Source organism: Oncorhynchus masou, chromosome 10 (genome assembly GCF_036934945.1).
Source record: "Oncorhynchus masou masou isolate Uvic2021 chromosome 10, UVic_Omas_1.1, whole genome shotgun sequence".
NCBI lineage: Eukaryota > Metazoa > Chordata > Actinopteri > Salmoniformes > Salmonidae > Oncorhynchus > Oncorhynchus masou.
Window position 1 is genome coordinate 28,110,025 of NC_088221.1, and position 6,000 is coordinate 28,116,024.

Genomic DNA, 6,000 nt, shown 5'->3' on the forward strand with positions numbered 1-6,000 from the left:
TATTCTACCTGTAAGATTTATGGGTTCCATTTAAACAGACAGTTCCATTTAAATCGATCTGCTTTCATATTGTTGAGTAATGGGGTGAAGTTATCTTTATATGTTTGTTGTCACTTATTAAGCTTCCTAAGTATTTGATATTTTTTTGTGGTCCACTTAAAGGATTTCTGTAGATCATGAGTATTATTTTTATTTTTCCCATTGCCATTATGGCATTTCTTTTTCAGAAAAATGTTAGATATTTTTGAATATTCAGATTTTTTTTTTTTTTGCAAGGGTGGCATTGAGTTTTCAATATTGGTTAGGATTATCAGGATGATCTGCAATTAAGTTCAGTTTATATTTGTATTAAATGTATTATTTCAGCAGGAAAGTTGAAGGTGTCCCAAAGTTTTTGAATTAAAAAGGCCATTCAAGATGGTTGAAAGCCTTTTTGGAAACTACAGGCATTATTTATAAATCTATATTGTGTTTTTTAGCGTATTGTATTATACTGAAACATGTTCTTGTATTTGTTTGTAAATGTCTATTTTTAATAACCCTTGTTTGGTTCAGATGTATTAAGACTTTTGCCGTTCTGTTGCTTATGAGCTTTGCACAACAAAACAAACGCACTCAAAAACACAGAACAATAAAGTAAAGCGCTAAACGAACATCGCTTGACATGAAAACAATTGACAAATGACACACATAACATGATTGGAAACGGAGGGTTAAATACAATTAGATTGATTGGGGAAATGAAAACCAGGTGTGTATGAAAACCAGACAAGACAAATGGATATATGAAAAATGGAGCGGTGACGCCGCCCAAAGAAGGAGAGGAGCCGACTTCAGTGGAAGTCGTGACATATTCTCACAATTTATTAAATTTATGGGTCTGTAATCAGCAGGGGACTCTCCAGATTTTTCTGGTTTTAATATAACTGAAATATCTGTTTGATACATGAACTAGGAAGTACTGAATTGAGTGACGTGTGTTGTCATTTGTGTAAATAGGGATGCTACTTTGCCCCAGAATGTTAAATAAAATTCTATGGGAAAGCCATCCATACCTGCTGTTTTTCTCATCATAAATGTTTTAACAGTGTCTCATATTTCTTTGGGTGATTTCCATTTTTAGTAATGATTTTTTTTGTCTGCTGACAGTTGTTTCAGGGTTGTTGAGCCTAAGAAGCCTGTAGGAGCAGTACAACTGTTTAACTGATTAATATCGATTTTCATAAGCTTTAAAAATGGTCATTAATAACATTGTTGTTTCTAATTAAAGCATTTGTATCCTTATCTTTTAAAATTATAACTTGTTTGGTGTGCATTCATTTTGTAAGGGCTGTGAGATGTTTACCAGGTTTATTTGCTTTATTGAGTTTAACCTGTAGTTGTTGGCTCTCTTAAAAGTAAAATATCATATTCCTGCTAAAGTTCAGACATTTTATGTTAATTGCTTGTAAAGATTTTTTTACAGTTTTTTTCTAAGATAGTGATTTATTTACTTCTTTTTTATTTCAAATTCAAATGTAATTTCTGACCCGAGTATGAGATTATCATTTCCTTAACGTCCGCCTTAAAAGCATCAAAAATTATGTCTGGGCTGGCTTTTCTCTGTCCTCTGTCTACATTTGTAATGGTAAAGGTTGTTATTTTTGTACAATGCATTTGGAAAGTATTCAAACCCCTTGACTTTTTCCACATTTGAACTACAGCCTTGTTCTAAATTGGATGAAAAGTTTTTCCCCTCATCAATCTACACAAAATACACCATAAAGACAAAGCAAAAACAGGCTTTTAGACATTTTTGCAAATGTATTAAAAATAAAAAACTTAAATATTACATATTCATAAGTATTCAAACCCTTTAGTCAGTACTTTGTTGAAGCACCTTTGGCAGCGATTTCTGCCTTGAGTCTTCTTGGGTATGACGCTACAAGCACACTTGTATTTGGGGAGTTTCTCCCATTCTTCTCTGCAGATCCTCTCAAGTTCTGTCAGGTTGGATGGGGATCTTTGCTGCACAGCTATTTTCAGGTCTGTCCAGAGATGTTCAATTGGGTTCAAGTCCGGGCTCTGGCTGGGCCACTTAAGGACATTCAGAGACTTGTCCCGAAGCCACTCCTGCATTGTATTGCCTGTGTGTTTAGGGTCGTTGTCCTGCTGGAAGGTAAACCTTCATCCCAGTCTGAGGTCCATGAAAAGTGTCACGCACTGACCTTAGAGCCTTTTTATGTCTCTATTTTGGTTTGGTCACGGTGTGATTTGGGTGGGCATTCTATGTTCTTTATTTCTTTGTTTCTGGCCGATTGTGGTTCCCAATCAGAGGCAGCTGTCTATCATTGTCTCTGATTGGGGATCATACTTAGGCAGCAATTTCCCTCCTTCTGTGTGGGATCTTGTTGGGTCTTTCTATTCTTTATTGTTTTTTCTTTTCTAAAGTTTCACTTCGTTAATAAATTATGTAGAACTCAAAGTACGCTGCGCCTTGGTTTCATCCTTCCGACGACACCTGTTACAGAAGATCCCACCACAAAAAGACCAAGCAGCCTTTCCTGGAGGAATAGACATGGGAGAAGATACTGGAAGGCAAGGGACCCTGGGAACAGCCTGGTGAATATCGCCTTCCTAAGGAGGAGATAGGAGGCAGCAAAGGCGGAACGCTGACGCTACGAGGAGTTGCCTCAACGAGGCGTGCACGAGAGGCAGCCCCAGAAATGTTTTGAGAGATGGCAAACGGGGAGATTGGCGGAGTCAGGTTATAGACCTGAGCCAACTCCCCATGCTTACCGTGTGGAGAGAGTGACTAGGCAGGCACCATGTTATGCAGTGATGCGCACTGTGTCTCCGGTGCGCATGCACAGCCCGGTGCGCTCTATTCCAGCTCCTCACATTTGTTGAGCTAGAGTGGGCATTCAGCCAGAACGGGTTGTGCCGGCTCAGCGCTCCTGGACTCTGATGCGTCTCTCCGGTCCAGGATATCCTGCACCGGTTCTGCGCACTGTGTCTCCGGTGCGTCTCCACAGCCCAGTGCATCCTATGCCAGCACCCCGCAGTTGCCAGGCTAGGGTGAGCATCCAGCCAGGGCAGGTTGTGCCAGCTCTGCGCTCCAGACCTCCAGTGCGTCTCCACGGCCCAGTATATCCTGTGCCAGCTCCACGAACCCAGCCTCCAGTGATGATCCATGGCACGAAGCCTCCAGTGGTGATCCATGGCACGAAGCCTCCAGTGATGATCCATGGCACGTAGCCTCCAGTGATGATCCATGGCACGAAGCCTCCAGTGATGATCCATGGCACAAAGCCTCCAGCGACGGTCCCCAGTCCAGAGCCTCCAGCGACGGTCCCCCGTCCGGAGCCTCCAGCGACAGTCTCCAGTCCGGGGTCCGCAACGAGGGTCCCCAGTCCGGGGCCCGCAATGAGGGTCCCCAGTCCGGGGCCCGCCAACGAGGGTCCCCAGTCCGGGGCCCGCGGCGAGGGTCCCCAGTCCGGGGCACGCAGCGAGGGTTCCCAGTCCGGAGTCGGCGACGAGGGTCCCCGCACCAGAGGCTCCACCAAAGTGGGGTGAGCGAGAGGTGGAGCGGCCTTTAAGTCCCGCAACACTGCGGATAGATGCCCACCCAGGCCCTCCCCTATAAGAATTCTATGTTCTTTATGTCTTTGTTTCTGGCCGAGTGTGGTTCCCAATCAGAGGCAGCTGTCTATCTGATTGGGGATCATACTTAGGCAGCCCTTTTCCCTCCTTCTGTGTGGGATCTTGTTCTTTGTTTGTGTGCAGGTAGCTTGCACAACGAAGCTGTTCGGTCGTTGTATTCTTTATTGTTTTGTCTTTTCTAAAGTTTCACTTCGTTAATAAATTATGTGGAACTCAAAGAACGCTGCGCCTTGGTCTCATCCTTCCGATGACACCCGTTACAAGAAGGTTTTCATCAAGCATCTCTCTGTACTTTGCACCGTTCATCTTTCCCTCGATCCTGACCAATCTCCTAGTCCCTGTCGCTGAAAAACATCCCCACAGCATGATGCTGCCACCACCATGCTTCACCATAGGGATGGTGCCAGGTTTCCTCCAGATGTGACACTTGGCATTCAGGCCAAATAGTTCAATCTTGGTTTCATCAGACCAGAGAATCTTGTTTCTCATGGTCTGAGAGTCTTTGGGTGCCTTTTGGCAAACTTCAAGCTGGCTGTCACGTGCCTTTTAATGAGGAGTGGCTTCCGTCTGGCCACTCTACCATAAAGGCCTGATTGGTGGAGTGTTTCAGAGATGGTTGTCCTTCTGGAAGGTTCTCCCATCTCCACAGATGAACTCTGGTGCTCTATCAGAGTGACCATCAGGTTCTTGTTCACCTCCCTAATCAAGGCTCTTCTCCCCCGATTGCTCAGTTTGGACAGGCGGACAGTTCTAGGAAGAGTTTTAGTGGTTCTAAACTTCTTCCATTTAAGAATGATGGAGGCCACTGTGTTCTTAGGGACATTCAATGCTCCAGAAAAGTTTTGGTACAGTACCCTTACCCAGATCTGTGCCTCGACACAATCCTGTCTCGGAGCGCTACAGACAATTTCTTTGACCTCATGGCTTGGTTTTTGCTCTGAAATGCACTGTCAACTATGGGACAGTGCATGTGGGACCTTATAGAGACAGGTGTGTGCCTTTCCAAATCATGTCCAATCAATTGAATTTACCACAGGTGGACCCCAATCAAGTTGTAGATCAATGGAAACAGGATGCACCTGAGCTTAATTTTGAGTCTCATAGCAAAGGTTCTGAATTCTTAAATAAATAAGGTATTTCTGTTTTATTTTATTTTAATACAATTACAAAAAATTTAAAAAAAAACTGTCTTCACTTTGTCTTTATGGAGTATTGCGTACAGATTGTTTCGATTCTTTTTTATCCATTTAAGAATAAGGCTGTACTGTAACAAAATGTGGAAAAAGGGAAGGGGTCTGAATACTTTCCTAATGCACTGTATATAATACATTTAGGGTATTCTCTCACTAAGTGCATTTTCTGTTGGTGTAATAAAGCATGATACAGGAGAATGACCCGATATCACTATGTCATAGATTTTTTAACCCAGTAAATTATTGAGTGCATTCTTGGAAATAAAAATGTAGACAATTATTGAATAGCTTTTCTTATTTTGAGAAAATAATGAGTAGTCTTTTGTAGTCGGGAATAGTAATCTCCAGGTTTCTTGTAAATTATTTGTAGATATGACCTTTTTCAGCTTCTTTGGAGACTCCTTGAATTTGCCTTTATTTAATAGTGTCTGTCTAACTTGTCGAATGTGTGATTTTTGTTGCCTGCTAAAATAGTAGTTCCTGTCTGGATTTGATCTAATATAGCTTGAATTATATCTATAAACACCTAAATTGTCCCTGGGGCGATATACAATGAAATCAATGTGTATTTTTCATTATGTAAATGACAATTTAACATTAGAAAACTGCATTTTTGGTCTGTGTGCTGGGCTATAAGGGAAAGGTGTATTGTTATTTATCAGGATACCTACCCGTCTGCTGTCCCTACAGTAGGTAGCAGCATAGGCCTCTCCAACCCAGTTCTTCTTTAAATATTACATTTCTCCTTTTTTGAAATGTAACTCTTGCAGGAAACCACATCTGCTGACAATCTCTTTAAATGTTCAAGAACAATATGTTTTCTTTTGACATCATGGAGCCTGTGCACATTCCATGTAATTGGTTGTATTTTGTTGGTCTTTACTTGTATAGAATCAAAGTTAACCTTGTCTGTTCCATCTATCGTTGAAGAACCAGATAAAACAGTTTAGCCGACATGTCATGTAGGACTGTGGAGGCTCCATGTAATGAGAGAGTATTGTTCATATATTTTTTTAAGATCACATGGACTATCACCTTTTTCACTCAATGCAATGCCCCCAGCTTGGTCAGAGGATGGAGTATAGTGCTACTCTCTCTGTTGCAATACCACTGAATGGAAAACACACTATTGCGCTACGTGTAAATATGGGCAACTCCAGTCCTT